This window comes from Silene latifolia, chromosome 6 (assembly GCF_048544455.1).
Source record: "Silene latifolia isolate original U9 population chromosome 6, ASM4854445v1, whole genome shotgun sequence".
In the NCBI taxonomy this organism is placed as follows: Eukaryota; Viridiplantae; Streptophyta; class Magnoliopsida; order Caryophyllales; family Caryophyllaceae; genus Silene; species Silene latifolia.
Window position 1 is genome coordinate 102,294,805 of NC_133531.1, and position 24,670 is coordinate 102,319,474.

Genomic DNA, 24,670 nt, shown 5'->3' on the forward strand with positions numbered 1-24,670 from the left:
CACCTTTTCTATTGAGAAGGCATTATGTGACCTAGGAGCCAGTATTAGCGTTATGCCCTTGAGCTTGCTAGAAAGCTGAAATTGACTAGGTTTGCAGTTACCAACATGACAGTACAGATGGCTGACCGATCTGCGGTCCAGCCAATAGGAGTCTTAGAGGACATTCCTGTGCAAAAAGGAAAGTTTTTCTTCCCTGTTGACTTCGTTGTACTATATATGCCCGAGGATGCCCACATTCCTATTATATTGGGTAGACCATTTCTGCACACTGCTGGTGCAGTTATAGATGTTGGTTCAGGGACTTTGACCTTTAAAGTAGGAAAGCACTCTATTGTCTTTGCCAAGACTGCTAAGAAGAAAGACCCCATGTGGCCAATAACTTGTAACACGGTTTCTGAAAAGAAATCATATTTTGTGCTTCCTGATATGCCTGTCTCTATGCCTGTTTCTGCCATAACACCTCCGCCCCAGATTGGGAGCAATGTGGAGGACAATTCTTCTGTTTTAGACATTGCAGGAGCTGGTTTGGTTTGGGGGAAGGAAGAGCCGCATGTTGCTCCAAAGAGTGAGGGAGCCAATCATTTAAAGAGGCGGCTTAGGATGTCTTAGCTATGGCACTGATGAGGAGCTTGAAGATGAGCCAGTCAAAGTGAGGGAGTCCGACTTGGACTTTGATGAGCCAGAAGAGGTAATTACTTGGGAAGATGTTGAAGTTGTTGATCCGTTGAGCTCCGCGGATGTTGGAGTTGAGAAGAGTGCAGCTGAGAAGATGAGCACTGTCGAGGCTGCCTCTTGTAGCCAGAAGCCGACCAAGTGGGCCATTCCGTGGCCGTTCTTGATCAACTATTAGTTGATCAAAGACTTTACAAACATTTTATTACTTTCGTTAAACTCTTTTTATTGCTTTAGTGTGCGCGAGACTTCGCTCTTTTAAGTTTGTTTAGGATTTTTAAACACTTAAGACTATTACTTTGGGTTTTGCGCAATTTTGGGCGCGTTATTATGTGCTTTTACAGGTATATAGACCATATTAGCTCAAGTTAGTGAGCTAATTCGAAGAAATCAGAAAGTTGCAGCAGCTATTCCAGTCGATCGACCGTCTCGTATGGTCGATCGATCGGTCGCACGCGATTCTGAGAGCTTCGTTCCTAACATCCTGGTCGATCGACTGGGTGAGGTGGTCGATCGACCGTTGCTCGCTGTTGTACCTGTTTTCGATCATTCCCCTGCTATGTTTGATCGATTTGCGGAGTTCAGGGAGTCTTTTCTCCACTTTATTCTCCGCTTAATTTCTGTTTTCTTCTGTTTTATCATTTCCGCACATAATTTTACCGTCCCAATTTTGCTTTCTCGGAATTACGCGTGGTATTTGTTGTCTTTTCAGGTACTTATTGGTAGCACTGCTAGCTACTGAAACCTCCTACCTAACGCTGGTTTGGGGAGGTTTCTTTTTGCTGCGCTTAAAGTCTTGTGAGTTTCCGAGTTCTTACTTCATGCCTTATGTAGTTAATTTACGCAAATTCCCGTTTTCCTGTTATTTCATTATATGATTTTGCACAATGGGGAAATTGTGCGATTTGGTTTGGGGAAGGGTTTTGCGTTGCATTTCATTTGCTTGCATTCACGTTTACATTTTGTCTTGCATTGTTGTTTATTTTCCTTTATATATACAGAAAATTCAAAAAAAATTGAAAATATTTCAAAAAAAATATTTGAAAATATTTGAAAAATTCAAAAAAATTTCACGTTTATTTTAGCATATAGGTTGAGTCGGAACGGTAGTATTTCAATGATGACATTGCATTTGCATCTGTTTTGCCTAAGCCGTGCGCAATTGACATGTTATTAGTAGAATCATTTGCATAGTCTACGAGTTTTCGTTAATTTCTTGCTGAACTTTAGACTTGACTTAGATTTTTGGCAAGCTACATCATTTTCTGAGATTTAGAGCCTATAACTGGTGTCATTCATGACCAGTTTATCTAGATTGTGAGTAGTACTCCTTATGAGACATGTTACATAAATATGCATAAATATGAACGTGATCTGCTTAATACCTATATGCATTCGGTTTGTGGTTTGTTGACACATGTGGTAGAGGTTTTCCTTTATTCGTTTTGCCCATAAGCTCCACACTGCCAAAAATAGCCTTTTTGTCCCGTTACTACATTCTACATTTAGCCTGCCTTTATCAAGCTAGTAGTTTACGTTCTTGGGATTGTTACTTCGTTTTTGGTGGCATAGGCTCATTTTGAGATGAAGTTGGGAAGATGGAAAAAGGAAAGAAAGAAAAAATAGAATTGAAAAGAAAAAAAAAAGGAAAAAATGATTCGAAAAAGAGAAGTGCGTCTGTACTATAGAGGCAGTCGATCGACTGCATATCATGGTCGATCGACTGCAGCCCGAGAAAAAGAAGAAAATCAATTCGCATAATTCAAAGTCCTTATTAAATGGCGATTTTTGCTCCCATGTTGCAGTTATATCTTATGGGGAGTTGATTGATTTTTATGGAGATTGTGAGTTTTGTGCTTGCTATTAGCACCGGGTTATTTGTTGAATTTTGAGCAAGAAGTTGGATGTTGTCGTATGGCTTTGTTTAGGTACTAGCTTGATCACCTGTACCTCCACATTCCCATAAATGTTTTGCCTTCTTCTTACCCATCACCTTACATATCCATATATACCTCGGCATGTGTCATGGTCATTTGTTTGGTTGGAATGCATATGTACGGTTGTAGAGATTACTTTCATGTTAGACTGCAAGCATGTTTTCATAGGTCGTAGTTAGGTGAGAGTCATTACATATTTACTTCTTTCTATCTTTTACATATACTCACCCGTATTTATTGTGTGATATGAGCGACCCGTGAGAGTCCGAATTGATAAATCTCTATAGTTGACGGTTCAGCAGTTTTTAACGACTATATAACTCGTTTGCATGATATACAATGCTAATTTATTGTTGATTTGTAGCATTAAATTGGTTTAGGCTTTGCATGTTGCATTTCGCTCTGAGGTTGAACTCGTTCCATTAGGTTTTTAGGATCGAGTCTAGTTCTTGCTTGGGGATAAGCAAGGGTTTGGTTTGGGGAAGTTTGATGCGTGTCCTAAATATGATGTTTACACCCCATTTTACACGCATTTCAGAGCTCAATTGTGTAGTTTTATGCTACTATTTGCCCCATTTCGTCTACTTTCGTATTTTTATGTAATATTGCAGATTTATGCGGAAATGAGTAGAAATTGAGCCGAATCCATCCCCGAGTACCTTGCATTTCATTTGACGTGATGTATTTACTCAAGAAATGAACTTGGTGCGCATTTCGAGGTCCGAAAGACAAATCCACGAGAATTAAAAGCGGATTATCAGCTACTCTAGTCGATCGACTGGACCCAATGGTCGATCGACCAGAGCCCGACTTACAAGAATTCCTGTTCAGCTTACCTCAGTCGATCGACCGGTCACAGTGGTCGATCGACCAAGCCGCTACTCTGACGCAAACAAAAAGATCGAGAATAAGGAAGCCTAATGTGTATTAGGTTTTGCGAATAATGTTACGTTATATTCCTATATAACGTCACCTCACATTAAGCTTTAATCATTCAGTTTTCATTCAATTGTTATCTAAGTTTTAGAATATCAAATAATTAGGGTTTTCAATATTGTTTCGTACAATTTACAATTGCATTCGGTTTCTGGATCTTTATTCTCTGCAATTCCGTTCGGTATTCTCCTGCTCTTATTCAGTTTCATTGCTTATATTTCGTTGATAGTATAGAATTGCTAGTTAGTTTCCCGAAGCCGATTATCATTTATTTTTATTTGTTATTTAACTATTTTAAGCATGAATTCAGTAGTCTATTTCGTTAATATTGTTGTTGTTTTCATCATCGTCATGAGTAGCTAAACCCTTTGTGCTAGGATGTAGGGGAACTGTAGGATTAGGCGGCAGTAAAATGATACGACCTGAGTCGCGCCACGGTCGATCGACCGCACACCCTGGTCGATCGACTGGCCACGTGAGGTTAAGAAACTTGTTAGCTCGCTTATTTGCCATTAGTTATAGACCAATTCAATTCAACCCCTACACTTGTTACCCTTGGACTTAAATAGAACAACTAATAATTACTTCTGCCTCTCTGTGGTTCGACCCTGCTACCACTATCTATAGTTGTAGTTAGGATTTATAAATATTATTTTTGGTGCACACAACGACGGGCATCTAATCTCAAGGGCAAGGCTAAGAAACTTGTTGAATCCGCCGCTAGGAAACGCAAGGGTTCATCCTCTTCATCCCCACAAGAAATGATGCCGCCAAGAAACTTCCGCCCCATCATGAGAGGAGGGATAGAGCAACTTGAGTACTTCCCGGAGGTACTCTTCACCTCCGATGCCCACCGTAAAAAGTTCGTCGAGTTGCTAGGTAAGCACTATGAACCCACTCAGTTTATCGATACTAGGGTGTTAGAAATCCTTGGGATAAGGTACCACACCGAAATGTTCTTCGATGGCTTAGGGATTGGAAAATTATTCCATGCCCATGAGGAGACATACTTTTGTCTCACCCTGGAATTTTTGAGTAGCCTCCGTATTGTCACGAACACTCGAACCAATATGAGCACGGAGTTTCGGTTGTGCAACCTAGACCATGGCCTCACACTTGATCAATTTGCTCACATTTTCGGTCTTGTTGTACCAACCGACTATACCGACAATCCCGCCGATTTCGATGTGGACCTACTTTGGAAGGCTATTTCCGGGAGGGATTTCATCCACCAAAAACAGTGCTATACCTTCGCTATCCAACACCCGGTGATTCGGATCACTGAACGTTTCGTAGCCGGCACCATCAATGGGAGATATGAACAAGATAGGTGCACTCTCATTGATTTAACATTCCTTGAGTCCTATCTAAATGTTCGGGGGACGAGGCGATACAAATTCAATACCCCCCTTGAGATGCTTACAAGGTTCTATGACTTTTCTCAAGGGAGCACCCAACTCAAGACCTTCGTGATGGGAGGTCTAATTACTATATTGACTAACTTCCTTTGCCCCGGGTTCAACTCCCGTGGAACTTATGCTCCTCTTGAGGGGAGTACTTTGATTGATGAGGACGCCATCTTCAACCACCACCGGTGGTGTGACTACACTGAAGGCGGGAGTGTAGAGTGGTTCACAAAAGGGTGTTCCTCCATTATTCTTTCGGGGTGGAATATACCGGGTACCGATCCACGGTTGAGCCCGTATTCGCCTAGGCCGAGCTATCTTATCGACATCCAAATCATCGGCAACCCCCCTCAAAGGGAAGAAGCACCCCGCCAACCGCAAATACCTCGTGGGATACCGGCAAGGCCTATTCCCCCACCTTCCTATGTGCCCATCCCACCATACCCTACTCCTTATACGCAATTCAAGCCGCAAATCCCCGATACCTTGGGCATTAATGACCTGATGAACCTTATGAATAGAGTTGACCTCGGGGTACATGAAGGGAGGGTCGATAACTACATGGCCCTTTATCCCCAGTACTATCAAATGACACAACAAGGGTATATCGACCCTAATGGCCCTCGGCCCTCTTGGGCCCAACCACACCTTTTGTTCCCTAATCAAGGGGACCAAGCCTGGAATCTTGGTGGCCAAGGTGGAGGGCATTCTAGCCAAGGAGAAGGGTATGACCAAGGAGGAAGTTCTCACCGGTATGGCTATCCTCAAGATGATGATGACGAGTGAAAGATGCCTACCTCATCACCTCCATTTGTATGATACTTTTCTCTCCCTCTCTCCTTTGTATATACATTGCATTTAGTTTAGCTTTCACTTGCATTTGTATTATATTTCATATTGCATTTGCATTAGTTAGTTCATATAGTATAGTTGCATTGTAATATATCTCACATGATTCATGTAGATAGTTGCATATAGACTAGAATTCATGCATAATCACTAATGACCAATCCTATTCTTTTCTACACTAGAAATAGTGTTTAAATCGGTTTGGGGAGGTTTGATCATAGCTGACCATAGTTTACTAGAAAACTTGCATCATCTAGTGTAGATTGCATTTATTTGTTATATATGTCATATAGAATTGCATTTAGTTAGAGCATGCATTCATTCATATCATATTGCATTTGTACTTTATTTTAAAAAATCAAAAATCCAAAAACATGATTTCCTTTTTCATTCCTACTCCTACATGTACATTGAGGACAATGTCCAAAATAAAGTGGGGGATGGTAATTTATATTCCAAAAATGATAAAAATTGAAAAATTTCGAAAAATCACAAAAATATGTTCTTTAATTTCATAAAATCAAAAACCATAAAAATTTGAAAAATTCAAAAACCTCAAAAACATGTTCATTCCTTTTTAGCGTAGTCTTGTATATATTGTTTGTATATATTATGTTTGTCTATCCTTGTTCACATTGATTGACTACGCCACATCCGAGACATGAGGATATTGAAGACCGCATGGTATGATCTTTCCAATCTCCTTTTTCCTCTTTATGTTAATGACTATGTGGCTTTATTTTGATTGATGCCGTATAAAAAATGTGAATTTAGGATTGCATTTAGATTAATTGGCATAATAGTTGGTAGAAGCATATGCATTAGGATGTATAAATGTTAGTTGCATCATGGCATGTAGTTTGCATCTTAGAAAAATTTTGCGAAACCGTCTACTTGGGAAGCTTGACAAGTGTATATAGGCCCTTGTAGATGCTTTTTCTTCTTAAAACTTTGCTTGTTAGAATACTTGTAAAATACCCTAGGATGTGTCATTCTAGTATCCTTTCACCCATGGATTAAGGCCTAGTCAAGAGTACCTTGTGGTGTGATAACCCCTTGACTACCGTTTATTCCAAGGTGACCCTTGAAACCATGCAACCATCATTCATCCATGTTCTACCATACATTTTGTCATCAAAGGTAATGGGCACAAAAGGAAATTGTTCAAAAATTTGAGTTCAAGAAATGAAATGAAAAGTTCAAAAAGTTTGCAATTGCATCAAAAGAAAAGAGGAGTAACAAAAATAAAAACTCCTAATGCTTCAAATATAAGGCACCCTCGTTACTAATTGGGGTGACTTTGAAAATGTTCAAAAGAAAAATGCAAAAAGTTGAAAAGTTGTCAAGTATTGAAATGCCAAAAATAAAAAAGAAATGGCAAAAAGAACGTGTTCTGAATTGTTATATGCCACAAGAAATTGGGGGGGGGGGGGGGAAAAACAACAACAAAAAGCAAACTCCCATATGAAAATCAAATACTATTGATCCCTTTTTCCATCGTATCCACTTTTGTGCATGGTAGAGAGGGGACGACCCTTCTTCTTGTCTAGGCTAGAAGGGGAATTCCGCGATCCTCCAGTGTTTCTAACACCATAGGGAGTCTATTCTTGACAAAAGCATTTAAAGATTGAGGACAAAGGTACCCTAGCTTGACATAATTGGAGGGGATTTGTTGGTATCCTTCTAGGCTTAGTAGTTTGAAGAAATTGCATCTATGAAGGAGTGTATACCCTTGAATTGCTTCCCTTGTAGATAATTTTCGCCACTTAGATGAGGAAAGTGGCTATTCTTTTGTAGATGCATCCATTACTTGATTTTGTGTGCTTAATGTTTGGATGTGTCGCCATTTTGGCAAGACCCACCTTGCCTTGCAAGAAGGCATCCTACCTCATGGTTGTCTTGTTGTGAGTTGAAGGAGCGGAGTGAGACCAGCTAATTGTCTCACATCGGCTATATTAGTAGGTTAGTTTGAATAAGGGTCCTAGTTTTAGTCACCTCTTTACTCCGGTCGAGTAAAGGTTCGGTTTGGGGATATTTGATGTGAACATTATTTGCGCACATTTAGTCCTCTAATTGAGCCTATTTTGCACATTATTATAGCGTCTCATAGCCATTTTACCTGTCAAATACTTCCTATTTGGCTTTCCTATTACTTTGTGTTTGATTTGTAGGAGATGAGACAATTAGGCGGAAATTCCCGTCTCTTGAGCTTATTTGGAAGGACATTGACGATCTTGGTTGAACGAGTATTGAAAGAGAGGCAAGAATTAAAGACAAATCCCTCAAGAATGAGAAGCAAGTGAAGAGAAGGATTCTGAAGAAGGATCCGAGCGGCAAAAGAGACAAGACGCCCGTCCAAGAGCCAGAATCCGAGCGTCCAAGCCTTGAAGACGCTCGGATTCCCTTGCAACAATCTGAGCGGATTTGCCCAAAGACGCTCGTCCACCTCTGCAACAATCCGAGCGGATTCCCCTCCTGGACGAGCGGATCGTGGCGTCTTCAGCTGAGATGCTCATCTCTCCGAAAGACTAGCGATTCCCTGCTTAGAACTCACAAATGTTAATTACTAGTTTAGCCTTAGTTAACCTAATGAAGCTCTACTATATATACCCCATTTGTAAATAATCAGAGCATGAAGTTTTTAGAATAGAAAGTCTCCACATTAGAAATTCTTCTTAGATTAGATTAGGAGTAGATTAGAATAGATTACTCTTTAATCTTTCCACAAATTTCACATTAATCTCTCCTTAATAATTGTTCAAGTTTGTTACTTTTGGGTAATTGAAGATTATTGGGTTATTATTGGAGGATTGACATCCCTTCATCAATCAATCAAGTTCTCTTCTTTTACTCTTTGCTTTATTATTTGGAATCATCTCAAGTTTGGTATACATCTTCTACCCCTTTACTCTTTATTGATTATTTCCTCATTCTCTTATCATGTTTTCACTTGTTGTAATGATTGACACCATAAATGACATGTTCTCCATGATAATGAGTGAGTAGTCTCTTAGTTAGGATTAGTGGGTAATTAGGGAAACTAACATGGGGATTGATTCATGCTTAATCTAATATGTTCACATAATTAATTTGCTTGCTTGTTGTGATGTCAAACTATGCACATGTTATGTTTGATGAAATGCTAAGCCTATGAATCCTTGCATTTACAACCATCTCTTATCTATTCAACTTGACTTGTAAGATATAAACCAACTCGAGTCTTGTTAGACCATGCATAGAAGTGATTAGGAGGAAAGTAAGTCAACTTGTAGGTGTTGTACAATCTAATTGATTCGGCTCCGGGACCCAACTCTTCCTAAGAACCGTAAGACATAAACCTACTCGGTTCCTTTACAATATTAATTGCTTGCAACTTCGTAAACAATTTTGTATGATCAACACCATGAATCCCCTATGACCCCATGACATCCTAGTACTTTTAGTCATTTGTTTACATTTCTTAGTTTATTGTTTGCTTTAATTTATTGCTTGCATTAGTCTAGGACACAACTACAAACCCAAACAAATTGTGACACTAGCATAAATTGAGACAGATAGACTTAGAACCCAAAGCACACCGTCCCATAGATCGATCTCGACTTACCACTAACTAGTTGTTTGTTGAGTATTATAAATGTGTTTGATTGGGAGACCCGACGACATCACCCACGTCAGTAACCCACTAATACTAGATCCTTAACTGTCACCTATCACTGTCTATAACTGGTCGGTCCACTTTGAGCTTAGATTTTGGTTACTTGTCGTTTGGAGCACCTAGACCAAAACAATATTTATAACTTCACAAACAACTTACCACTAGTAAAGAGGCAAGTAAAGGTCGGATCCCAAGGGACGTGTATTAATGTAGGATTTTCGATTGCAAGTAGTGGTGTCTAGGGGTGTCACAATTTGGGTTGAGATAAGAAGATCACTAAACTAAATAACAATAAAAGTAAACAAGCAAGATGACTAAAATGAGATGTAAACAATTGATTAAAAGCACTAGGGTGTCATGGGTTCATAGGGGATTCATGGAAATTGATCATAGAAACATATTCTAAAATTATAAGCAAGCAATTATTGTTGTGATAGGATCGAGTTGGTTTATATCTTACAATCCTAGGAAGGTTTGGGTCGCGGAGCCGAATCGATTAGATTGTACAACACCTACAAGTCGACTTAATCCTCCCTACTAAACTATGTGCATGGTCTAATGAGACTCGAGTTGGTTTATGTCTTACAAGTCTCATTGAAAAGATAAGTGATGGGTAAAAAAATGCAAGGATTCATTTGCTCGCATTTCATCAAACATAACATGTGCATAAGTTGAGATCACAACAAGCAAGCAAATAAATTATGTGAACATATTAGATTAAGCATGAATCATTCCCCATGTTGGTTTCCCCTAATTCCCTATTAACCCTAGTTAAGGAAACTACTCACTCATTATCAAGTTTAACATGTTAACAAGGTTGTCAATCATATTAACAAAGCAAAGCATGATGAATAAATGAAGATGATTAACAATAATTAAAAAGGGATTAAGAGAATTATACGTAATGATGATTCCAAAATAATAATGCAAAGAATAATAGAAGTACTTGATGATTGATGGAAGGTTGTCAATCTCCCAATAAACCCAAATAATCTTCAATTACCCAAAATAAAAGATGAACAATAGAGAAATTAAGGAAATGAGATTTGTATTAATACTTAATTAGAAGTTGATTACAAGATTAAAGAGAGATTAGAATAATATAAACTACACTAAAGATTGATAAGAAGAAGATGATAATCTAATTAGACTAATGGGGTATTTATAGTGGGGATTAGGTGCACAAATTAGGGTTACTAAGGGCTTAAATGACGATTAAGTCCTTGAGGAATCGCTCCTCTCAAGAAAAGATGCGGGTCTCTTTGTAGCTAGTCTTTCAAAAATATGCGCATCTCGAATTAAGAAAGAAGAGGGCGTGTTTCTCTGGAGGACAATCCGAGCGTCCAAAAGGTCGGGACGAGCGGATTGAGTAGCTTCTGGACGAGCGGCCTGGGGTGCTTCTGGACGAGCGTCCCGAGGGGTGAGACGCTCGGATCTCAGTCCAGCTTCTTTTCTTCTTTTCTTCTTCCAACAATCCTCCGGGATTTTGTCGGGGATGCAAGGATCTTCTTCATCATTGCCCATCTACTACATTATGTACAAAGGCCTTCTAGTCTTGTCTTCTCTTTGATGCTTGGTCATTAGATTTGATCAATTTAGCTCTAATTTGCCATGAAAATGCAAGGTTTGCACTCCTCTCCTACTAAGGAAACAAAACCTCAAAGAATATGAAAAACAAAGGACTAAAGATAGTAAATGATCCAAATATGCACTAAAAAGCATAGGAACGAGGCTAATTCGGGGACTAAATATGCTCAAATATTGATCACATCAAATATCCCCAAACTGAACCTTTGCTCGTCCCGAGTAAAGAGGTGACAAAACTAGGACCCTTATTTAAACTATCCTACTAATATAGCCGATATGAGACAATTAGCGGGTCTCACTCCGCCCCTTCAACTCACAACAAGACAACCATGAGATAGGATGCCTTCTTGTAAGGCAAGGTGGGTCTTGCCAAAATGGCGACACATCCAATCATTAAAGCACACAAAATCAAGTAATGGATGCATCTACAAAAAGAATAGCCACTTTCCTCATCTAAGTGGCGGAAATTATCTAAAGGGGAAGCAATTCGAGGTTACACACTCCTTCATAGATATGGTTTCTTCAAACTACTAAGCCTTGAAGGATACCAATAAATCACCTCCAAGTTGTGTCAAGCTAGGGTACCTTTGTCCTCAATCGTTAAATGCTTTTGTCAAGAATAGACTCCCTATGGTGTTAGAAACACTGGAGGATCACGGAATTCCCCTTCTTGCCTAGACAAGAAGAAGGGTCATCCCCTCTCTACCATGCACAAAAGTGGATAAGATGGATAAAGGGATCAATAGTATTTGAGTTTCATTTGGGAGTTTGCTTTTGTTGTTGTTATTCCCCCCCAAGTTCTTGTGGTATTTGATATTTGAGAACACTTTCTTTTTGCCATTTCTTTTCATGTTTGGCAATTTCAACACTTAACAATTTCAACTTTTGCATTTTTTTTTGAACATTTTCAGTGTCACCCCATTTGTAGTGAGGGTGCTTGTATTTGAAGCATAGGAGTTTTTATTTTTGTTACTCCTCTTTTCTTTTGATGCATTTGCAAACTTTTTGACATTTCATTTCATTTTTTGAACTCAAATTTGAATAAATTTTGTGCCCATTCCCTTCGATGACAAAATATGGTAGAACATGGATGAATGATGGTTGCATGGTTTCAAGGGTCACCTTGGAATAAACGGTAGCAAAGGAGTTATCACACCACAAGGTACTCTTGAGTAGGCCTTAATCCATGGGTCAAAGGATACTAGCATGACACATCCTAGAGTGTTTTACACGTATTCTAACAAGCAAAGTCTTAAGAAGAAAAAGCATCTACTAGGGCTTATGTACACTTGTCAAACTTCCCAAATAGACGGTTTTGAAAAAATTTTCCTAAATGCAACTATATGACATTATGCAACTAACATATATACATCCTAATGCATATGCTTCTACCAACTATTATGTCAAATAATCTAAATGCAAGTCCTAAATTCAGATTGTTTATTCTGCATCAATCAAAATAAAGCCACATAGTCATTAACATAAAGAGGGGAAAGGAGATTGGAAAGATCATACCATGCGGTCTTCAATATCCTCATGTCTCGGATGTGGCGTAGTCAATCAATGTGAACAAGGATGAACAAACACAATATATACAAGTAATATATACAAGACTACACTACAAAGGCAATGAACTTGTTTTTGGATTTTCAATTTTACAATTTTTTTGGATTTTTCGAAATTTTTGATTTTTTTGGATTTTGTATAAAAGTCAAGTTAGAATTTCCCATCCCCACACTAGTATGGGCATTATCCTCAATGGCCAATACGATAGGAAATTATGCAATGAATATGCATGATTTCTAAACTAAATGCAAACTATACTAAACTACACTACATGATGCATGTGTTTTTTTTTATGGCAGAGAGCATAATTTGAATTAGCTCCCAATGCATATGCATGGACTTCCCCAAACCAAAATAGACATTATTTCTAATGTCATGAATTTCGGGGGAGTTTATGCACATGGAATGCAATGCAAGAAACTAAATATTGTCATTTTGGATTTTACAAGTCGGGAACAATAATAATGAACACCTTAATGAAGCCAAGGTGTTAGTCCTCCAATGTTGCTAGGACTCCAATAAAATGATCAAGATAAAATAAAAAACAAGAGAAGTAGACAAACCATAAGGGAGGTGTAAGAATGTAGGAGCCTCCAAAGTTTGCTAATCCTCACCCATCGTATCATCATCATCATCATCATCATCATCATCATCATCATCATCATCTCTTGAGGCATCATCAACCTCCATAGATGTGGAATCATGTCCACTCTCACTTTCACTTGCTTGTTCTTCCTCACTTTCCTCTTCCTCTTCTTGGACTTCTTCTTCTTGAACCTCTTCTTCTTCTCCTTCTTGGTCACCACCCTCTTCAACAACTTTCTCCTCTCCACCCGGTCTACCACCACTAGGAATGCTAGGAAAGAATACTTCCCTATCCGCCCAACTAGGCAAAGGACAAGACGGGTCAAGAAGTCCTTGCCTAGCTAGATGAAGGAGGGGCGGATATTGGGCCTTGTAAGCATCCACTCTATCATTGTAAGCTTGCTTATGCATTTCCCTCATAAGTAGAGTCAAGTAATCATTTCCCATTTTGACATCTTTGGGTTTGAACTCGTGGTATTCAAATGGGTAAGGTGGGGTGATAATTGAGGAGGAAGGCTTGGCAATTTCTCCCCTTTGTTGTTGAATGATATACTCGGTCTCTTCGGAGAGTGGGAGAAGGTAGTTCGGTCGGTGAACATTCAATCGGCAAATTTTGGAAGTCAAGGTGAAGGATCTAGCTTCATTTGTTAACCACCCATATTTGTTGTCAAGGGTGTCGTGCTTGACCCACTTAAACTTGTGAATCATGGTGTCCATATCAACAAGATAGCCTCCTTTAACCGGCACATAAGTGTTGTTTTTGTTGAAATCCCGGTTAAAATGCTTAGCCAAATGGGTAACTTGTCCTCCATTGACAATAAAGGCGGCGCCTTCTTTGCCACAATTGGCATTAATCCATCGTTCAACCAAAAGTCTCAGAGCATTGTATGGCTTGGTAAATTCCCTCCCAATGTTCAAGGCCGACTCAAGAAGAATACAATCGAGCTTGGTAAGATGATTTGTGCCATTTCTAGCTATCTAAGTATTCCCAATGACCTTATGCCATACTCTAATGCCTGGATGGTGGACTAAGAGAGCACGAAAATCATGAAAGCGTATGAATTTCTTTCCGGAAATTGCCATCCAAAGAGGAGCGGGGTCATACTTGATAGGAGTCTTTGTATATTTCGGGTTATCACTAAGGCCTAATATCTTACTCAATTCGCCATAAGTTATGCGTCTATCAACATTTTCAAGGTGAAACTCGATGTTGGTTCGAGTCTCCACCCTTGTGACTTTCAAAGAACTTAAAAATTCCAAGGTGAGGGAGGCGTATGTCAATTCTTTCATTGTAAACAATTTACCCAATTCCATAGACTCACAGAAGGTTTTGGTTTGTTCAAGAACACCCAATTTTGACAATGCATCTTCACAAATAAACTTAGTAGGCATGATGGTTTTCTTGGCAAAGAGAATGAATTTCTCCCTGTGAGAGTCGGAAGTGAAAATTACCTCCGGATAATTGGATAATTGTTCAATGACCGGAGTTGTTGATGTTGTAGCTTCCATAGGGGGATCTTGTTGTTGAACCTCCAACCTTGCCTCATGGACTACCAATGCCTTTGACAATTGTTTTGCTTGAAGAGCTAGTTGCCTTTTGGAAAGTGCCTTCTTTTGGTGTGTCTTGTTGCCTCCTTTAGTTCTTGTCATTCTCCTTTGCTTGATTACACCAATGAAAGATTGAAATATTCAGTTTTTAGTGATACCCAAATCGATTTAGGATGAATGAATGTTGCTTTGTATCCTAAAAATCGACTCAAAAGTTGATGATTTTGGTGTTTGAATCACTTGTTGTTGCAAAAGGAGTGATTAATTTTTGTTGTGAGGAAGTTTGGATTTGATTTGGTTGAGTTTGGTTGAGGAAATTTGATTTTGTTGATGGAGAGGATGAGGGTTTTGGGTTTTTTGGGTTTTTGGGTAGTGTTTGTATGTTGAAGAAATGAGAATGAATGGGAGAAAAGGGTTTAAGACACCCGTTATATTTGAAAATGCAGTGGAGAACGAGCGGACCAGGTGTCGGGACGCTCAGATTCTTCAATGTTTGGCTCAGGAAAAGACGCCACAGGACGAGCGTCTTTCTGGAAAGACGAGCGGATTCTTTGTGGAGGGACGAACGTCTTTCTGGGTGGACGCTCGGATTCCTTTACAGAGAAACTCCCAGATTTTTGCAGCAAAAAGACGAGCGTCTTTTGTGAAGGACGACCGTTCAGAATGAGACGAGCGGATTCTCAGCTGAAACGCTCGGATTCTTTGTCAGATTAGATTTTTGTATTCTGCAGCTCTACCAGACGGGCGTCTGGTGACTTGGACGCTTGGGTTTCTTCAGGACGAGCAGATTGTCCATTTGGCCGCTCGGATTCTTCCTTGACCACACGGATTCAGGTCCATCCGTGGGTACTTCGTAACCCGTGTCATTTTCATTCTTCAATTCTCGCGTTCTTCATTGTAGGGGCACTACAAAGGCATGAATAGCCTAGGCAATTGCTATCCCCACACTAAGGTAAAGCACTACACATCAATAAAATCATAAGTCCCTCCCTCACTTCTCTCAAAATGATGAATATCTTTATCAAGGCACAAAAATATAAATCCAAAAATGACAAAAATGCAATGTAATAATTGAAATGCAAGTTAGGGAATTAGAATATTTATAAATGATGGTTTAGGGAGGACTCCACCAAACTCTCATCCAATGTGCGATGTCAAGGGGGCATGTTCAAGGTGTTGTTGATGTTACTCAACACCTTGAAGAAGTAGTCGAAAGCTTGCTCATTATCATGATAAAGGTCCTCAATAGATTTTTGCACTTGTTGTTCTTCATGATGGTCTTGGTTCATAGCATTACCAATATAGGGATTGAATATCCCTTCAAACTCATCATCCCAAAGACCGCAAACTTCGTCTACTTGATCATTAAAAATTTCTTGAGTTGATGGAGACAACTCTCCTTCTTTCTTTTCTTGGCCAATGAGGCCTTCTTCTTCACTTATCATGGGTGAGCTTTTCAAGCTCTCATTATTGCTATTTCCTTGTTCTTTTGATGAAGCATCATCCACTTTCTTTTTCCATTGAAATTCCAACTTCTTCCTATCATCCTTCCGGCTATAGTGATCAACCATAAAACATGGCTCATGCAATAGGGGAGCTCTCATGGTCTTGTCAAGATTGAAAGTGATGGTTTCATCTCCCACTTCAAGGGTGAGTTCTCCATGCTTCACATCGATCACCGCTCCCGCGGTGTGCAAGAAAGGTCTTCATAAGATATTAGGAATGTTGGAGTCTTCTTCCATGTCAACAATAACGAAATCCACCGGGATGAAGGATTTTCCAATTCTCACGGGAACATCTTCCCATACCCCTAAAGGTGTCTTTGTTGATCTATCCGCCATTTGAAGCATGATGTTGGTACATTTGAGTTCTCCCATTCCTAGCCTCTTGCTAACCGAATATGGCATGACACTAACACTTGCCCCAAGGTCACATAAAGCTTTGTTGATTGTAGTGTCACCAATAGTGCATGGAATGGAGAAACTTCCTGGATCCTTGAGTTTTGGAGGTGAACTCCCTTGAAGGATGACACTACTCACCTTAGTGAAGGCAATAGTCTCAAGCTTCCGGATTGATTTCTTCTTCGTAAGGATGTCCTTCATGTAATTTGCATAGGTCGGAACGTGATTGATCAATTCCGTGAAAGGAATCGAGACTTCTAAATTCTTCACAATTTCCATGAATTTTCCAAGTTGGTCATCAAACTTAGGCTTAGCTTGACGACTCGGGAATGGAAGTCTAATCACAATGGGCTCCTTGTCTTTGGCCTTTTCTTCACTTTTCTTTGAAACTTCTTGATTGGTAGGTTCTTCTTCCATAGAGTTTTGCACAACTCTCTCCTTGTCACTAGCTTCCACAACTTCATCCTCAACTTGCTTCTTTGGCCCTTCATATCTCGTACCACTCCTCAAGTGAATGGCACTAACCGTTTCATGTCTTAGGGGATTACTTTGAGGTGGTAATTGCCCCTTTTGTCTTTGAGAGCTTGAAGATTCTAGTTGGGTCATTTGAGTTTCCAATATTTTTGTGTGGGCTAGGATGTTGTTGATGGTGATGTCTTTTGCTTGGCTATCTTTTTGCATTTGAGTGAAAAATTCTTGTTGATTCTTTTGCATTTGGAGGACCGCTTTTTTAACATCAAAACCTTGGTCATTTTGTTGATTGTATGGAGTTTGATTTTGATAACCTTGGTTTTGGTTGTAAAAGGGTCTTTGATTTTGGTTTCTCATGGGAGGTGGGGTGTATGTTGGTTGAGGGTTTTGAACATTTTGGCTTTTGTATGAGAGATTTGAGTGGAATTTGGTGTTTTCATTGTAATAGTTGGAATAAGGGGTACCACTTTTGTATGCTTAAAAAGCATTCACTTGCTCATTTGTTCCCCTACATTCACTTTGGTCATGTCCCAAAGTTCCACAATTCTCACATATCCCACTTGGGATTGATGAAGATGCCACCATGGCATTAACATGATGCTTTGGTGATTTTGAGGCTTCTTCAAGCTTAGCCATAGCCTTATCAAACTTTAAGTTGATGGTATCAATATGAGCACTAAGTTGAGCACCCAATTGAGTAATAAAGTCCACTTCATGCTTTCCTCCTCTAGTAGCCTTGCGAGGTCTACTATATTGTGAATTATGAACCGTTATTTCCTCAATCTTGTTCCAAGTTTGATTATCGTCAACTTCGGTGAACATACCATTTGATCCCATGTTGAGAATGTATCTTGAGTCTTCATAAAGACCATTCCAAAATTGTTGTACCAAGAACCACTTGCTAAGTGCATGATGAGGACATGAGCGACAAATTCCTTTGAATAGCTCCCAAGATTCATACAAAGATTCTTCGTCCCTTTGCTTAAAACCCGTAATTTGAGCTCTTAGCATGTTAGTCTTTTCCGGAGGGTAGAATTGTTTGTAGAAAGCTAGAGCCAACTTCTTCCAAGAGTCAATTCCAAGAGTAGCCTTATCAAGGCTCTTCAACCAGTGTTTCACGGTACCAATTAGAGAAAAAGGAAATAATACCCATCGAATTTGGTCTTGAGTTACTCCGGTTTGTGAAATTGCATCACAATAGTCACAAAAAGTCTCCATGTGGGAATGAGGGTCTTCACTAGGCATCCCCCCAAATTGGATTCTTTCGACTAATTAGATAATGCGGATTTTGCAATGAAATTTTCGGTTAAGTGTTGTGGTGTGGGAGTACCATTGGGTAGGTTCTCCTCGGTTGGTACGGAATGTGATGAAAACTTAGGCATTATGGGGTGATTGTGTGGTTGATTTTATGTTGGGTTCTTTTCACCTTCTCTTGCAAAAGGGTTGATGAACTCAATAGTGTTTGGTTGAATATCTACAAGCTCACCAATACCTCTCAAAGTATTTCTAGCAAGTCTTCTATTGGTTGTCAAAGTCCTTTCAATTTCGTGATCAATGGGTAACAAGTTACCTTGTGATCTTCTAGACATGCAAAATATCAAACAACTCGAAAACAATTAGAACAAACCTTGAGGAGTTTTACTTCCCCAAGGCAAAGAAAGACACAACCAATAACAATCAAAGAAAATCAAATCAAGTTAACACCGTACCCGGCAACAACGCCATTTTTGGTCGGTCCGCTTTGAGCTTAGATTTCGGTTACTTGTCGTTAGGAGCACCTAGATCAGAACAATATTTATAACTTCACAAACAACTCTTGTGGACAGCGGGCCGCCCACGGGGGCGCTTGGTGAAGGGGCTCGAAAACAAGCGTTTGCATTTTGTATGGAGTCGCCACCAATTTTTATGGGAAATTGGAACCGTTCGAATACCTCGTGTCATGTCAAGACACAAAGTAGTGACATGAACACTAAGCAATCGTTACCCTTAGCATTCTATGTCTAGAATGACTCTCGTGGATGCCAATGAACACGGGTGCTCACGGAGATCTGGAGTAAGGGGTGAGGGTACGTATTAGGAAGCTCTTTTGATCGAACACCTAATCCCGCCCGCCTCGATAGCGGCCTCTACTAATGATTAGGGAAGTTATTCGTACTTGATATACCGTCGGCTATATGCATGCAATGCAACATCCATAGATTAATCCTAGCATGTGAGAATTAGACTAAGTCGGTTGACATGTAATTTAGCATACAATTGGGTCGAAGTTGAGATTTAAGGTTGATTTACATGTGAAGCATACAAACAATAAAAGGAATATGATAACGATAAATTACAATAATGAAAATTACAATAATTACATTAGAATAGGCGATTTATGTCGAAAATACCTTTAAAACGGATGATTTGAGAAAAAGGAATAAAAGAATAAAACACGACAGAACAGAAGGTGATAATACAGATATTAGTTGATTAATACGTAGCTAATTAAACTAGGTCAAGGCGAAAAGGAGTTCGGGACGAACTCATCCTGAACAGCGCAAGAAAGATCGCGCCCTTTGGAAGAGCGCGCGAACACTTTGCGCGTCCTTCCAAGGGTGAGTTCTGGCTGTGAAGCCGGAACTGCAAATCGTTAAGGTTAATTGGTAAATTAATGGATTGATTACGATTTTAGACTCGGATAAAAGTTATTAGCAGATTATTTACATATGATTGAGGTCATAAAACAGTAAAACATGGATGAGACGGAAATAAGACGGATTAATTATGTGAAGGGTCGATGTTAATGAATGATTAATTAAACTAACTAACTAAACGAATTATTAACTAAACATGATGAATTGACGATGAATTAATGAACAAACAGGTGAAAACTATATCAACAATGAATCCCAGAAACCCAACATGAACGGATTGAATTTCTAAAACTCGAATTGAATTTAATGACGAAAAACCCGCAAATATTGATTATTTGGGATTTAAGTCGGTTTTATGACGATTTAAACATGTTAATGATGATGGTTAATATACATATGAATTATTAAACTATCATGTGAACGAATTAACAGACGAACAAAACAAAAGAAATAAATTTGAGACGAATTACAGAGGACGGAGGAAGAAGAAAAGAAGCAGGAACTGCGGCAGCCTCACGAAGAGGCGCAGCAGGTGCTGCGCTCCTTCGAAGAGGCGCAGCGGTTGCTGCGTCTTTTCTCGACGTCATCTCCGGAAATCCGCAAAAAAAAAAAAAGGTTTTAAAGACGGTTTTAGAAATCGGTTTTAATGGGGTACTTTCGACATAAACCTTACAATTGTTATACAATAATAAAATACAATAAATAAAAGAGAGGTTAATACACCCTCAGACTTACATGTTGACGGAACGAGAAGAACTAAGAAGATCGATTAGTGATGCTCGACGCGAATGCAAGGAAAGAGTGCCCTCGAAAGAGGAAAACGATTGATTAATTAAATAGATTGATTGAGTGTAGTGGTCAAATTGGTCGGTCATGCAACGGAGAGGCTGGTACCCGGAAAGATCCGAGCTTACGTGGTCGGAAGTCCAAGCACGTAGGCGCCAATTAGTAAGAACGAAGTCTAGAATGCAAAGGGAGAAGAGAAGGGCGGACACTCGCGTGAGAAATATGAGGAACGAAAGCTCCTATTTATACTAATCACGTGAAGGAATAGGGTTTCGGAGACTTTTTGGAAGTGAATCTCGGAAAGATATGAAAAAGATACGTAAATCATGCAAAGAAGGGCCTGGGAAGAGGCGCAGCAGCCACTGCGTCTCTTAGAAGAGGCGCAGCACCTGCTGCGTCTATTCCCAGGAGGTTTCCTCCTGCTTAAGAAAGATTTCCGCGTTTGAGTTATGGTAGGACGGAAATAATTCGATTATCTTATGAATATTACGGGATATTATTTGCCAAAAGATAAAATTTGAGAAATATGGAATAGAAATATCCGAACATTCCGAACATTCGACTCGGGATTTAACAGTTATCAGAAAATGGAGACGGTTTTTGACCCGGACTCCGAATGTACTCTAATTACTGCCAAAACGACCGTATCGGCACGAAGATGACAACTAAGAGGTTGACATTAATATTTGAGCAATCACTTAACGATAATCTTACGAACTGTCACAAATCGTTCCGCGTACCAAACATGCGGCCCAATCATCACCGGGTGGTTTGCGAGGGGTGCAGAAACGAGGTGTCTACAGAGCCCCCACTTTGACTGAGGCTTGGACAAGGCGAAAGTCAAAGTATAGCCATCAGGTCAATCGAAGATTACAACCTGACGACTATGGCGACGCGAGGCGGCTCAAGGGGTCTGAGCCAAGGACCTATCGTCGGGAACATTTTAGAGTCTGTCGACTATCGGGGAGGGTCGTTTAAAGTCCATTAGACTACGTAAGGAAGCTCGCCAGCCATAAGAAGAGATCATACCTGAGATTTAATCGAACTTCGCGGGGAACAAGAGATATTGAAAACCGCAGGACGTCGGTAGAAACTGCTGGGGATCCGCTTGCGTCGGTCTCAAACGAACTCTGGCGAAATTTGGAGGTTGAATCTGCTTGCGTTGGCCTCAAGCGAACTTTGGGTTGGAGCATATGTCGACGACTAGGAACATCTTGATCGTCGTAGGGGAAACCTTGAGTGAGCAGTACTGCAAAATACTACTGCGCTGGGGACAGACGACCAGGAACATCTTGATCGTCGTGAAAGAAAGTCTTGAGTGAGCAGTACTGCAAAATACTACTGCGCTGGGCATAAAAATTGAGCAATACTGCGAAATACTGCTGCGCGGGATAAAATGAATTCGGACGATACTGCGAAATATTGTCGCGCTGGATAAAACGTGGGCCGGAACGAAAGGAAATCGTCGAAACGGACCAAAATGATTGAATGTCATCGAGGAAGAGGCGCACCAAAGATGGGCCACGAATAACGAACTCATAACGGATTTTTGAAAATCCGCCAGGAGGGAAACAAAGGAAGAGGCGCAGTAAGAGCTGCGTCTTTTCCCCAATTTGGCAATTCTGCGTAAAAACGCGAAAGTCAGAAGGTTTATGTTCATTTTATTCGAAACATAAATCACTCCATTCTCTCTCAAATCTTCACCATTTTCGTCGAGGTTGGATTCAAAAGCTTGCTTAAAACATGACTAATCGAGGTATGTGTTTTAATCTTGCATTAATCTTTCACATTTGTCGAATTTTGAGCCGCGAACATTAGGGTTTTCGACCCTTTTGATCGAAAATTTGGGGCTTTTCCCCCAAATGGATTTGTCTTGCCAAATTGATGCTAGAAATGGATAATAGGTTATGTTAGGAACATAACCATGTATTTACTTTGAATTTTCATCGAGTTTTGAGCCCTTGATCGAATTTTGAGACGGTTTCACAGCTAGATTGTAAATTACTTCGAAAATGGCCTTAGGATTGCCCATTTGTGATGAAACTTGATATCTGGGACCCTTGGATGATGGGTAAACTTTCTACCATCTTGGAAGTTTGGTTTGTGACAACTTTTTCAGGACACTTTTCTAGGGCATAACCGCCATTTATAGCGAAATGCTGCCGAATTTTCGACTCGAACCCGAGACTAGGCCTTGACTTTGTCTTGACTTGACTCAATTCATCACATGAGTGATTGAATTGGTGGGAATATGGCCAAGGATGGCCAGAAATGGGGAATTCCGGGGCCTTGAAGGCTCGAAAACTTCTTAACAAAGGCTTGTCGTCATATGATGCGGCCTGGATTTGCTTTAATGTTTGCAGGTGACGATGCTTCTACTTCTGGGAGAGATCCCATGGACATAGACGCCGCTGTTGTTGAGGAGGCGCTAGAGCAGGCCTTCACCGCTGCGGTGATGGCTGCTGCGGACGAGGTTCCCGAGGAGGAGGCTGCTGAGGAGGAGGAGATTCCGAGACGGGCCCACCTCGGACGAGGAGGTCGTCAGCTGAGAGGTGCTCCTGCGTGGGCTGAGACTCGGGAGAGTAGGCACCTCGTGTGGGCTGCAGAGGGCCACTTGTCCTACAGGACGGTGAAGAGCTTGGTAAATAGGAATTCCCTAACTCATTACCTATCCTTTTCTATTTTTGTTCAAATTTCTTTCAAATTTACTCAAAACTAAAGATAGCTTTATTTCGAATCATAATAGGAGGCCGGGAACATCCGGTCGTTCTCGGGGTATACGACGGCGATGGAGCATTACGAGCGGCTGTCGGAGGAGGAGAGGGCCATGATCGAGCGTGGAGCGTTCGGTCCTCTGGTTCAGGTCTGGAGGGATATCGTGAAGAGGAAGTTTCGGGCCAACCTTAGCCTGGTCCGCGCTTTCTTGGATCGATTTTGGGATACGACTTCCACGTTTCACCTGCCTTTTGGTGAGGTGGGAGTCACCTTGGAGGACTACGGCATGATTTCTGGTCTGCCATGCGGGACCGAGGAGATGGTGTGGCCGGAGACTGGCATGAGGGCGGATTCGGCCGAGGCGAGGAGGTTGATCGGCTGGAACTTGTCGCCGAAGGCTGTTGCGGTGCCGGGTTTGGTACCCAGTACCTACGTTCGAGATTACTTTGCGGGGAAGACCCCGGCATCGGTGGTGATCGATGGGAGGGAGACGACTCCTCCTCCCCGTACAGCTGGTGAGCAGGGCTCGTCTGTGGCTTTGGTGGTTCTTGTCTTCGATTTACCTCGGAGACAAGGGTGAGAGGTCACGACGGCTTCTCCCCTTTCTTTCGACCCGAGTTCCCTAGGGCGTTGGGACCGGTCATCATTGGTTTTGCGGTCCTCATCCGCTTTATGAGGGCCATGGTTCGTCCGGAGTTGATGGAGAAGGGGACTTCTCCTGGCGCTGTCGGACCTGGGCTACTGTTGGAGGTATGAACCCTCCTTTAGACCAAAGTAAATTCCTTTCTTTTATCAAAGATCGAAAGATCGTCATTGACTATTCTGTTTTACAGGCGTGGGTGTACTCTTACTTTCCGGACCTCGCGCCCAAGAGGACGGAGCCGTTGGAGAGGGCCTACCCCGTGGTGAGGGATTGGGTCATGTGCCGGACGAAGAGCAAGCGTTCTTCTCACAATGTCTACCGGCGGGATGTGAACGCTCTTCAGCTGAGCAGCGTGAGTATCCCATTTGTATTCATTCACACCTTCTTATACTTTGTTTTAAATTGATCATAGGAATGACCTTTGCCTTTATTTTATCGCAGTGGGTGCCCAGACCTTGGGCGGAGTACGCTGGAGCGCCTCCTTTTGTCGCTGAGGTCCTTCGACCTAGGAGCTCGAGTCGGCTGTTGTTGTGGACGTCGATGGGTCCTGTGTGGTATCTGGGCGAGCGGTTAGCTTGTCAGTGCTTTCGGGCGCGTTGACGGTTCCCGTCGATCCTCCTAGGACGATGTTTAGGAGCCTTCGAGGCCGAGAGGGAGGCGGACTTGGGCGGTGCTAGTGGCGACGACCTTCTTCTCCCTGACGAGGATTACTCGGCGTTCCTTTACGGGAGGTTGGCGTATTGGCCGGTAGTGGTGAGTATCTTTTGTTTTCTTGTT

The 24,670-nt window shown here is 41.0% G+C and overlaps 1 non-coding gene across 1 annotated transcript; it reads left to right on the plus strand.

Moving 5' to 3' along the window:
- Positions 1–18,018: 18,018 nt before the first annotated feature.
- Positions 18,019–18,124, plus strand: LOC141589444 (small nucleolar RNA R71). Its single transcript, XR_012520382.1, has one exon. It is a non-coding gene; the product is annotated as a small nucleolar RNA R71 (small nucleolar RNA).
- The last annotated feature ends 6,546 nt before the right edge of the window (positions 18,125–24,670 follow it).